We start from the raw sequence: 12,672 nt of genomic DNA, 5'->3' as shown, positions 1-12,672 counted from the left end.
CCCCCTCTCTCTGCCCTCCTGGCCCACCCGAGCTTGGCCTCAGATGGACAAAGAGCAGCTGGCACCGTGCAGGGACTGCTCTCGGGATGGCGGCAGCCACTCTGCTTGGGAGACCGTGGCATGACCGGGGCGAGTGTCCTCCTCTCTCTGGGCCTCAGTCTTATCATCTGTAAAGTGGGTAAGATCATTCCTGCTTGAGGACTAATGGGTGTAAGTGACAAGGGGTGGGTGCCTCTTAACCGAGGGAAGTGTTTCTTTCTCTGACTGATAATCATGACGATGATCGTGAATGCTCTGATGGCACTGGCTCTGTCCCAGGCTCTATTCCTCTGTACCCCACCTTGCCTGATGCCAAAATTTTCTTTTATGGTGGGTGGAGCCCTGGAGGGATGAACAGAAGCACAAATAGTGTTAATGGCGGCTATTCTGGCAGAACACTGCTCCTGTAATCACCCCAAATCCTGTGCAGCAGTCACCCCCATTTTACAGATGGGAAAACTGAGGCACTGCGAAGTCAGTAACACAGCTGGTATGATCAAAGGCAAGCCTTGAACCCAAGCAGTCTGGCTTCCCAGTCCCTGCTCTTCTCCTGTGTGGCTCAGCTGGCCAATCGTGCAACCTGGGGCTTCGGGAGGGAGTGAGCCCCCATCTGGAGAGGAGTGTGAGCAGCAGCTCAGGTCTCTCATTGGACATTGCGAGGGGTGAGCGCTGTATCAGGAGAGAGGGTGGGAAAGGCCCTCTCTGAGAGTGAAGCTGTCGGTGGAGGGTGCTGACAAGGAGGCTGGGGCCAGAGAGGGTGAGCACCTTGCCCGAGGTCACACAGCCAGTTGGTGGCAGGTATGAGACTTAAAGTCTGCTTTCGTCTCTTGGGTTGGGTTCAATTTGATCCCACAAACATTGCGCCTGACATATAAAATTCAGCCCCGAAGGGTACCAGCCCCTCGGAGAACCTAAACTCCTTTCTGTCTGCAAATGGGGCGTTCTCCTCAAGGCCTGGTTGCAGCCTGGTCCTGCATCCCCACTCGACAGCCCAACCCCCACCCCTGGCTCCTCCCAGACTCACTCTGCTCCTCTGCAAAATGGGCCCTTGTCAGTAGCTGGCCCTCAAGACCGTGAGGACTCAATGAAGTGCCCAGTGAGGGCTCAGGCTCAGGCTCAGGCAGAGTACTGGCCGGTGTCAGTATAGGTGATTTTTGTTTTATTATTTTTCCACCACTTTGTTTTTCCAAATTTGTGTTGCACCAGGCCTGGGGCCAGGAGGTGCCCCCGGCAGGCAGCTGAGGCCAGCGCCCGCACAGGCTGGGTGCCCCTGGGCCTGGCCTCCAAGGCAGGAGAATGGTCCTGAGGTCCTTTCTTGGAAACACATGCTTGTCCAGAGGGAGAAAAATGCCATGCGTGCACGTGCGCGCACACACATATACAGTTGCACACATTTGCACACACCCCCGCCCCCCTCACACGCCCATGCCCATGAGCTCAGAAACACAGATCCCACACAACCATTCTGGAAAAAGTTCTTAATACTACTGTGCAATCCACACTGAGGATTCAGAATAATCCAGGTCCAGGGAAATGCCTGCCCTCTGGCAACAGACCCCTGAACCTCACACAGTGACACACACAGCTTTACACCCTGACCCCCACTCGTGCAAGAGGCCCCTCTCGGTTTCTATACCCTGCTCCCCTCCACACACCCTCCCTGGTTCCAAAGCTTCCATCCCTGCTTCCTGGGTTGCTGGGGGATGGGTGGGGGGCTCAGAGAGCACACTAGGCAGAGTGGAGACCGGCCCTCACCCTGGACTCCTTGTGAGCTCCAGGTGGGACTCCAGGGGCCGCCAGCCCTCTCCCTATCCGCGCCCCCCACTCCCCGCCCCTGGCTAGCCTGGCCAACCTTTGTGATGGGAAGGGAGCCTGGGGAGGCGACAGGAAACCTTCCTTCAAAGAGCGCTCCTCTGCCAGGCGGCATTAAGAGCCCGAGCCCCCGGGTGCCGGCCCCGGGGGGGCCGCGCCTGGCCAGGATGAGGACCGGGGAGGGCATCCGGGTGGTTTGGAGAGATGAAAGATGCTCCAGTTGGGGGGCGCTTGGACCCCAGCAGGACAGTGTTTCCGGAATATTTCTGCCTCTTTTTTGGGGACCAAACGTAAAGTCCAGCCTCCAGGCTCATTTGGGGCCCACCAGGTGCACAGGCCTCTGTCCCTCCAGACCCCGTCCATTCACTGGCAGGCAGCCCTGGGTGGGGGTGGGGACCCGGGCCCTGGAGACTACCATCTGCATGGCTGCCTTGGCTGCCTCTCCCCTCTGGGGGTCACCAGGGGCCGGGATCGATGCCGAGCCCAGCTGCCCAGCGGCGCCCCATTAAGAGCCCAGCCTGGCCTGGCTCTAATTGATTACACTGGGGCGTCTGCCTGGGCCCAGGTGGCAGGGCCCGGGCAGCCTCTGGCTCCCTCAAGGCACGGCCTGGCTGGGGACTGGGGAGAGGGAAAGAAAGAAGGAACGGGGCGGGGGCGTCTGTGAGCCCCAATTAAGCCATGAGTGGTGCAGCCTGGGCTGCTCCTAATTTGGTTTGGGATAATGAGCTGGGAAAATGAGCTCCTGTCTGACTAGAGTTTAAACCCCATCTGGACTGGGCTCTGGGAATAGCCTCTTCAGTCCTTGCCCTGTGGGTGGGAGGGGGGCGGTGGGCGAGGGCGGGTGGTGGGCAGGCTCCTCTGCTGGGCACGGAGCTCACCAGGGTGCAGACATGTTCTCCTTTGTGCCATCAAGGGCGTCTGCGTGGGGTGTGTGTGTGGGGGGGGGATTATCATTGCAGCCTCATTTTACAGATGGACAAACCGAGGCCCCCAGAGGGGAAACGAGGAAGCCCCCGTTGGCTCCTGGTGGGACCTGAGGCTTGGACCCCGAGTTTCACACACAGGTGCTTCTTTTTCTTCCTGAGATGTATCTTTGGCCTTCAGGGTTGGCAGATTTCGCAAATAAAAACACAGAACACAGAGTTAAATTTTAATTTCAGATAAACAATGAATAGAATTCACTGATGTTCAAAAAGTGGTTTGTTCTGTATTTTATCTGGCAACACCATTCGCCATTTTTAAGGGCCTTGGGGGAGCCTGGGGGAGTGGAAACAGACTTGGGAGCCAGTCCGACTTGGTTCCCGTTGGTCTTGGCGCTTGTTGCTGCATGGCTGCGGTGGGCAGGAGAATGTTTCCTTACACCACCCCCCACGATGTCCTTGTCCTCATTCCTGGAAACTGTGGTATCTTACCCCAGATGGCAGAAGGGACTTTGAAGTTAAGATCTTGAGATAGGGAAGTTATCCTGGATTATCTGGGTTTGTGGGGCGGGGACAGTGCACACAGGAAGGTCCTTAGGAGAGGAAGGCAGGAGGGGGAGTCCAAGGAGATGCCACAGGAGGGAAGCAGAGGTCAGGGGGATGCGCTTCGAAGGTGGAGGAAGGGGCCACAAGCCAAAGAATGCAGGAAACCTCTAGAAGCTGGAAGAGGCAAGCAAACAGATTCGGCCCAGAGCTTCCTGAAGGAACATGGCCCTGCTGACACCTTGCTTTTAGCCCCGTCAGACTCTTGTGGAATTCTGACTTCCAGAACTGTAACAAATACGTGCTGTTTTCAGTCACTAAATTTGCGGTGATTCATTACAGCAGCAACAGGAAACTAATACAGGGTTCTTGGGAGAGCTGCTTCACATCTCTGGGCCTCTGTTTTCTCATCTGCAGAGTGGGGATGATCCTCCTTTTCACTTGGGGTTGGCGTGAGGTTTACGAGGGCAGAGCAGCCAGCTGCCCCCGTGGCTACAGTTAGTGCAACACGCCCGTGGGCTTTGGCGGGCCCGGCCGCAGCTCCCTTCCCCAGGCACACAGGCAGCCCAGCCGGGGGCATGTTCGGTGATTTCTTTGTGAAACTGTGAAACGCATGTGAGGGGGTGATGATGAAGCCCCTGCAGTCCTTTGGCGAACACGTCCCCCCGGCACATAGATTCAAAGCTCTCTAATTTGAAGAGCTCACATCTTCCAGGACTCTGAGGTCACAGCTCCAGAGAACATGTGGTTTTAAGTCCCAGGAGCCACTGGTCCCTGCCGTCTGGCTCTGGGTTTATGCGCTGACAGCCAGTTCAAAGCTCCATGACCAAGATGTCAAATCTGGAATTTTAATCCATGGCAAAGCAGGAGATTTTCTCATGTTTCACTGTGGAAATCCTGGACTCTGAGCACCTGGGATACCCCAGCCACCCCAGGCGGGATGGAGCATCCAGGATCCAAAAGGACGGGGGTGGCCTGGCCTGTGTGGCTTCCATGTGCCACCCACCCAGATTGTCCAAAGGGTGGGGCCCGGGCAAAGACACCCCCTCCCAATGTCCTGATGACCTTGACGGCCTTCAGGATCCACAGGACAAGATGCTAGGGGTGCGGTTAAACCTGATAATCGCCAAGAACCCTTTATGAACAAATGATCAGTGCTGGTTAAAGAAAATTCCGACATCAGGGCATAAAGGGGAGAGGAGGTGGGGAGGTTGTGTGGGTGGGGCGTGAGGGAGGGGGGCACCCTCTGACCTTGCCCTGTGTGGATAAAGCTTTCTTCATTTGTGGGGAAAACTAGAACTAGCTACACCAGACACACTAGACGTTGTTAAGAAACGGGAAAAATCTCTGCCATTGTCTGTTTATACTTTTCTTTTTCTGTACATTTTTCTCCCGTCTTGGGATTTGAATATACTCAGGTAAAAAAAACCCAACAACACACCAGCTTCTCATCAAACTCTTGTTTAACTAGACCATGCCGGGGGCCCTCACGGGGTCCTTGTTGGAATTCCCTGAGGGCCATTTGGACGACATTTCCTGTTAGGAACCAGCCCCTGTTTCTAACAGGACGGCCCCCAGGCAGCCTCCCCACGCCCACACCATGGCCTTGTGACAAGCCTGGGCTGACCCCTCATGGGCCTTTGTGTCCTCAGTCACAGAGGGCGACATTATTTATTACAGTTGGGATGTTTGAATGCAGACCTGCGTGCCTTGTTGCAATGATAAGAGTGTGAGTTGGGTTTGGAACCAGGACCTTGAGGAAGCCTGCTGGGCCTTCCCGGGGGTGGCTTGCTGCCAGCGGGACCCCTGGTTACCCCTCCTGGCACCCCCAGCAGTGCCGGCATCCTGGGTCCACCTCAGTCCCAGAATCAGCACGTGTGCTCAGGACGGTACCTGCCCCTCCCCACCAGGGCTCAGTGGGAGAGGGAGCCTGTAGCGCTTCCCTTCCATCACCCGGTGCCCTCCCCGCCTCAGGAGGCAGCACCCAGACTTGCTTGTCAAGTTTCCACAGCGTTGGTTGGGGTTGGGGAGCTAGTGTTCTCGGGGAGACGCCCAATGATGGAAGAAAACAACTATTCCCAGTTTCTCTTCAGGAACCAGGAAATTCGTCCTTAACACATTAAAACACCAGACTTGGGGAAGACGCGGCTCCACGGGGTTTCCTTGAAGAAGCACCCCTTTCTTCTGTGTCCTTCCTTTCTGCCTGGGTTGGTCCTGTAGATGCCAGGGTTTTTCTTATTTTTTTCCTTTTAGGGGCATGCACAGTTGGTTCAAGCAAAATCTCTGACAACTGCAGAGATGAGACAGACGAGAAGGGCTGCCCTGGCTGGGGAGGAGGGGGACCCGATCTGCTTCCCCCCACCCAGTCCCCGGGGCGCTGGCAGGGCTTCCGGGAGCCCCTCGGGTCCACAGAGGGCAGTTTGGAGACCACCCATGGGAAGCCTGGCCCCTCGGTCAGAGAGGCAGAGCTGGTCCGAGCGCCGGCTCCGCCCCGGCCTCGCTGCGGGGCCGGTTCCTTTCCTCTCTGGGCCGCAGCTTCCCCGCTTCCGACAGAACCTCAGTGCCCACCGGGGCCAGGCAAAAGAATAAGCTCCTCTTCTGAGAGTGAAGGAAACAGGAGGCTGAGAAAGGGGCCTCCAGCCGGCGCGGGCCACACAGCTGAGTCCTGAGGCAGAAAAGGCCGAGGTCACTCCCCGCAACAAGGGGCGCCCCCGTCTTGTCCCCAGGAGGGCGTCGCTGCAGCGCCCAGCAGGACGGGGCGGGCCAGATGTCCGCACTCCAGCCCCGCTCTCCCGAAGCTCCGAGGCTGGCTTCCCCATCTGGAAGGAGGGCCCTTTTGGGGTATTTATTTTGTTTCTGTTCAAGTGGGAGCAGCTCTCCAAGGCTGTGTGGATGACCTGTCTGGCTGGAATGCCTTCCCTGCTATTTCAGGATTAAGACAGTAAATTCCTTCTCTGGGGTGTAATGATGTAAATACCGGGCTTGTGGGGGAAGGTGGAGCAGTCGCGGGGCCCTAACCCTGAGTCTGTGGCTGAGGTGGGGACCGGGGAAGGGGCTGCAGGCCTTGGGATGATCCCCACTCTTGCCTGCCAGGGTTTGAGTGGGCTGGGCACTCTCTTCCTCACTGCGGTTGGAAGCGGGAGGCGGCCTTGTTTTCCTGGTGACAACAAAGGGTTGGGAGCGCTCGTCCTGTGGGCCATGAGGGGCTTTCCTTCTCAGTACCCTCATTTCTGAAACAGGAGTAACAGTAAAGCGCTCAGTACCTTGCCAGGCACATAGTAGGTACTCAGTGCATCACAGCTCCAATGGCTACTATTATTATTACTATTATTATTGTGAAAGTGTAGTTGAATAGGACATGCTTGCTGCCCCCCTAAATGTTCATGGAGGAAGTGGGGACAGAGAGAAGGACGGGATTAGCAGGCTGAGTGACAAGGGGCGGGGGTGGGGGCCGCGAGGGGGCAGGGAGAGGAGAGAGGCTGCTCCGGGGCCCAGGGAGCAGCATGGGCTGCCCAGCACCCCCAGAGAGTATCGCGCCACATATTGCTAACCCAGGAAAGGATCAAAATTTAAAATCTGAAGTACAGTTTCTACTGAATGTATATAGCTTTTGCAGCGTCGTGAAGTTGTAAAACTGTGAATCGAATGATGGTGAGTTGGGGACTATCTGTATTTGTTGCTGAAATATTGTCACTGTGATGTAAACTCCATCCTGCAGGAACGTGGTCTTGCTCAGCACCCTCTCCCCAGCTCCTGGAGCAGGGCTGGCAGATGGTAGACCAGAAGCCCCTTTGCTAAACGGATGAATGAGTGAATGGTGAGTCTTCTAGGGGAGGACGTGATTTTTCAAACTTTGATGGAGGCAGCCTTCACTCCTGGGAAAGAAGAGGCCTTGGAGGAGACCCGCCTCCTTGTCTAAGCCCTAAATCACATTCAGGAGAGTTAGAAAGGTCCCCCAAAGGTTACCCGGTTCATCCCTTTCATTCCCATTTAGCAGATGAGGGAACTGAGGCACTGAGCAAGCAAGGGAATTGCTCAAAGTCACATGGCAATTCAGTAGCTGGGCAAGAACCTGCCTTGCATGACAGTGCTCTTGCCTCTTGTTTGGGGACCAGTGGAGTCCGGCAGAGTCCAGAGGAGCCCAGGTGGCCCCAGTGGCCTTCCAACGGCGGCGAGCTCTGTCGTATTTCTGTCACGTTACATAACGGCAGGCAGGTAATAACCACTCAGTTTTTGTCATCTCTGCACATGGAAAATGAATTCAAATGTCATTTGCAACAATAAGAGAAAGTATTCTTAGCGCTCACAGCATTCAGTGGGGCTAAGGCGAAGGGAAGTGCATTCCCCATGAATTACTGTGCAAAGGAGGAGTGAGGGGATCTCAATTATCCCCTGGAAACATCGGCCTGATGACGTGTGACCCCCGAAGCTATTTTTATAAGCAAAGCTGATGGATATGTGTGACCGGGGCCGGGCCGTACATGTGATGCCTGGGTACATACGCTTCTGTGCGTGTGCACAGGTGTCCGGGAGAGGGTGAGGGTGGGCTTGTGCAGGTGTGCATGTGTGTGCACATACACGCATGTGACACTCACAGATTTGGGCATATAGTGTGACGTGTGCAGCGCCTGGACAGTCAGTCCCCTGAGGACAGGATTTCTTGCCTTCCTGGTGCCCAGCCTGGCATCACGCACAGAGTAGGGGCCCAATAAACGTCCACTAAATGCATAAACAAATCACCCTGCCCTCTCGGACGTGGCCAATTCTCTGCACCCCGCTTTCGCTGCCCCAGCCAAAGCTATCTTTTTGACCTCGTCTCCTTCATTGTGATCCCTCCCATCTGTGGTCTAAGCAGTGGCCCATGGTGTCTTCCTAAAACTCACATTGGAGCAAATCGCTCTCCTGATTAAAGCAAAACAAGACAGCACAAAATAACAACACAGTGGCTGCCCCGCTGCACCCAGGACAAAACCCCAAATCCTTCCCAGGACCTTCAAGATCCTGAGGGGGCTGGGTCCTGCCTGCCTCATCTCCCAGTGTCCCCCTCTGCTTCTCCTTCAATTCTTCCACGGGGGTGACCTTTTCCCTGCCTCAGCCATCCCCTCTGCTCTTAATGTAACCTGCTCAAATACAGCACCGGCCCCGGGAGGTCTTCCCACCCACTGCCTAATCGGTACCCCCCCCCCCCACCCGATCCTAGGATTTGCTCAGGTATCCGTTTCCCTGTTGGACTGAAAGTTCCGGAGCCCGGCGCCGTGTCTGCCTGATTTGCAGTGTGTCGTGAACTGGCAGTCCAGCCCTGGGCTGCGTGGCAGGCACATACTCAATGCTGGCCGACGGCTGGCGAATGTGCACGTGTGGTGCATCCTCCTGGGCAAAGGCGAGGCCCAAAAGCTACCAGTCTATTGAGCTGGGGAAAAACCTGCTTCCCAAACTGCCACCTCTCCTTCGCATGCGGCCTGCACCCGCACCTCCTCTGCAGTTTCTTACTTAACACGTATTTTAAAGGATTCCCTTTTCATTTCAATAGGGAACTATTTTGAGTCGAAACTTTCCGTAAATCAAAAGTAACTACTGAGTTAGAAATGCCAGCGTCTCCATAGTCGAGCAGGCTGCAGTGGCTCGCTCTGGGCCCCGAGCCCCCTTGGCTCCCTCTGGTAGGTATTGGAGACACAGCAGCACCAAGGTGAGGCTTCTTGTGCAGCAATCAATCAGGAGAGTTGGAAGAGAAGACCCAAGAGCATTTGCGTTGCCCTGACATTTAACGGCATTTGTGTTTCTGTCTGTGAGCAGCCCTCATCCCACTCTGCAGCATCTGCTTTCCTGCCCAGAACTTTTCAGCCTGGAAGGAGCTAAACCCTCTTCCAATCCCCCACCCTCTCGTTAGCCCTTGTCATCGCTTGGCATCCTTGCATCACACTCCAAGAGGCGACTTGGGGTCCAGAGCACCGGACTGGGGGCCACTGGCCTGTGCTCTTGGGGCCTGAGTTCTTTCTTCTAGCAATCGAGGATGCAGACCCGGGCACGGCCGCCCGGCCCTGGAGCAGCTGTGGGGATGAGCCAGGCTCCCAGGGGATGCGCTGTCATGCCCAGGGGGACGGGTCTTGGCTGCAGCCTTCCCTGAGCCTCCAGCCGCCTCCTGGGACAGTTTGGAATTTTTATTTTTTGGTCTTTGTCTGCAAGGGAGAAGCGTGGGCCTCTTCACATAATTTTCATTCCATGAGGCCAGAAAGGGGGGTCTGCACAGGTGTTTTGGGGAGGGAGGGGGGAGTTGAGAGCCCGGGGGCAGCTGTCTTTGGCAGGAGGCCAGATGTGCCTGCTTTTCAGAAGGACAGAGGGAAGGAGCATTGCAGCGTGACTGGGCGCCTGCTGACTGCCCATTTGGCTACTAGCTGTGCACACTCCCTACCTGCTTAACTCCTTGAAGGAACCCACTGCTGCCACCCATTTGACAAATGTGATAAGTGAGGCTCAGAGAGGGAAGGCACTGGCCTGAGGATGCACAGCTGGGAAGTGGCAGAGCCAGCCTTTGAACCCAGGTCTGCGTGGCTCCAAATTTGTGACCTTGGCCACTGTCCTTTTAGTCTTCCTTTCAAACAACAACTACATTACCCATGGGAATAATAATACCCCTTCCACGTGCAAAGCTCATCCTGGCTCACAGAGGGCTTAGGGGACCCAGGGGAGGCCCAGAGAGGAGGCGACTTGCCCAGGGTCTCACAGCAGCCCCCCAGTCCCACAGTGGCTGGTTCCGTCCCGGCCCTGCTGCTCCTCTGCCGTCCCTTGAGGAACCTCGCTTTGCTCTGACAGGGCCTGCACCCCTACCCCGGCAGGAGTGACGAGGTGGTGATGCCTCAGCACCCGGGAAACACCTATTTCAGAGCCCCCACCCACCTCATGGTGTCAAGAGCCCAGCTGAATGTAAGGGGCTGGAGATGTTATTTTGCCCAAAGGAAGTATCTGGCAGGGAAATCCTTGCTTTGATCCTGGGCTCCATTTTCCTCTGTCTCTAAAGTGACTTAGTTCTGGGGAGGGAAGAGGCAGGAGAATTTATAATAAAATCCAGGGGTGTTCCCTAAGGGCAAGGATTCCCCCGGGCCTTGCTGACCAATGGCCACGGAGGTCTCCAGGGCCCCTGGGGGCAGCCAGGCCCTGGCTTCTTGCTCCCAGGCACGAAACCACAGGCTTCCGCCCCGCCCTTGCTCTCAGCCCCCCGGGCCTACCCCTTCCCTGTCCCTCTGTCCCTCCGAGCCCTCCGTCTCTCCGTCTCTCTCAGCCTGTGTCTCTGTCTCGCTCACTCCCTGTTTCTCTGCATCTATTTTACTTCCCTGTCCCCTCCTTTCTCTCTTTCTGTTTCTTTGTTTCACTTCCATTTCACTTCAGACCCTCAGTGCTTTACCCCAAGGGTGAAGTAGGAAAACAGCTGTAAAAGGACATAAATGACACACAAAAAAGCCAGTATTTTTTGGGGGGGGGGAGGAGGAGGGCTCCAAGGCAAAAAACACCTATAACACTCAAAATAAACATTGTGGGGATCGAGTAAAAGATAAGAAAAAGGGAGACTCTTAAGACAATTAAGAACTGAAATTCAGTTCCCTCTTTCTTCTTGAATCAGTTCTGAGTCCAGTGTCCTGGGCTCCTCTGAGCCCAGTTCCTTGTCTGAGAAGTTGGAGAAAGACCACCCCACCCCCCAGTGGCCGTTAGGTGAGGTGCTCAGGAGTAGGTCCATGGGCGGGGAGGGGGTTGCCTGTCGTGTACTTACCTACCCAGAGTAGGTGCTCATAGGACGGTTCATCTGTGTGTCCCTGGACAGATCGTTTGCCTTCTCTGAGCTTTGGTTTTCTCGTTTGCAAAATGAGGACAGGTTTGAGGTCCTGGCCTTGCCACCCAGGAGTGACTCTCTCCTGTCTCAGGAAGCTGGAAGAGGTGGGAAAAGGGTGGGGGATAGATGAAGTTCACAGAAGCCAAGCTGGGGAGGGGAGTGAGCAGGAGGCAAGGGACAGCTGCTGAGCCATCCTGGCCGGGAGCGGGACAGAGACTCCTGATGGCTCTCTGGGCACCTTGTCCCGTGCCCCGGTCCTGAGTTCAAGTGCCGACTCCACTGCGGACTCGCCTACCTGGCTCCCTTCCCCTCGGTGGCTCCACTCGGTCACATGTGCACCTTGTTCTTGCTGTCTCCCAAACCTGCCCATCTCCTTCCTATTCCTCGGCTCTAGCTGATCCCCTGCCGGGATCATCCCGCCCACGCTGCCTGATGCTTCCGGCCTCTGCTTCCGCTGTCTCCAGGAAGCCCTCCTTGCCGCCCCGACCTAAGTCAGGGCCCCGTGTCTCCCATGGCTGCCCCTCTCCCGCCGGGGCCTTTATCTGGGCCGTGACTGCGGTGCTCCTGCTGTTAACACCAGGTGCTCAGTAGAGTCTTGAAAACCTGGGGCCCTCCTGTGTGCCCACCAGGCTTGGGCTGGGTGCTGAAGAAGGGGATGGGAGGTGATGAGCCCCCTCCGATCCCAGAGCATGCCTCATGAGAGGGTGCAGAAGGTGGCTGCGCGGGGGTCCCTCCTCCCTGAAATGCACCTGCTCCGTGTAGGACCCTGTGCACCATCCAGGAAGCAACTGAATCCTCCTCTCAGCTCCACCAGCCAGATTTTATTACCCTTTTCTACGCGCTGAAAGGGAGGTTCTAGGGGCAGAGTGGGGGGCGGTCCAATCCCTGACCCAGGCCACACGGCCAGGAAGTGGCAGAGTGGGGACTGGAACTCAGGCCCCAGTGACAAACCACATTTGGGATGGTCATGCCACCTGCTGCCATCCAAGTTTGGCAGGGAAGTCACCTGGTCCGGTCCAGGTCCCTGCTGCAGCATTCCAGCCAATCTGCGTCTGCGGCTCAGAGGGATCAGGCAGGGGGCCCAAGGCCACCCAGTAGGTTGCTGAGGGTCCTGGCTAGCGCCCAGCAGGCCCCACACCCGAGCTGGGACTGAGAAAGCTGAGTTTCTGCCAGGCCCTGCCCTGCCCACTCCCTCTGCTGGGACCCATACAGGGGCACGGCGCCCTGCCTTGACATTGGACCTGCGTTTTGGCGGCTCCGCCACAGCGCTGCCATGGGTGCACACAGTTAATTAGTGGGGCTTGGAAAGTTCATCAATAATAGATCTGGCAGTGGCCGCTGGCTGCCGGCGCGCAGAGGGCAGAGAGCACCCATAAATCAGCCGGACGGGGGCTGACCATGCTGGTCGCTGCTCCACCAAAGCGCGGCCCTTGGGGGTGAACTGGGTCTGAGGCCGCGGTTCCCAGCTTGGCCCCAGGGCGGGGAGCCACACAGCTCTGCCTGTCCACCCCCCAGGCTCTCTGAGCCTCTGGCTCT

At 56.6% G+C, this 12,672-nt stretch overlaps 1 protein-coding gene across 1 annotated transcript in view; it reads left to right on the top strand.

The window, feature by feature from the left end:
* The window catches only part of MN1 (MN1 proto-oncogene, transcriptional regulator), a 301,983-nt gene that overhangs the window by 121,749 nt on the left and 167,562 nt on the right, over positions 1-12,672 (top strand). The gene's annotated exons all lie outside the window — the stretch shown is intronic.

Source organism: Pteronotus mesoamericanus, unplaced genomic scaffold, assembly GCF_021234165.1.
Source record: "Pteronotus mesoamericanus isolate MK-2021 breed Mesoamerican mustached bat unplaced genomic scaffold, CSHL_Meso_final scaffold_507, whole genome shotgun sequence".
Lineage (NCBI taxonomy): Eukaryota > Metazoa > Chordata > Mammalia > Chiroptera > Mormoopidae > Pteronotus > Pteronotus mesoamericanus.
This window is presented reverse-complemented; position numbering and strand designations above follow the sequence as displayed.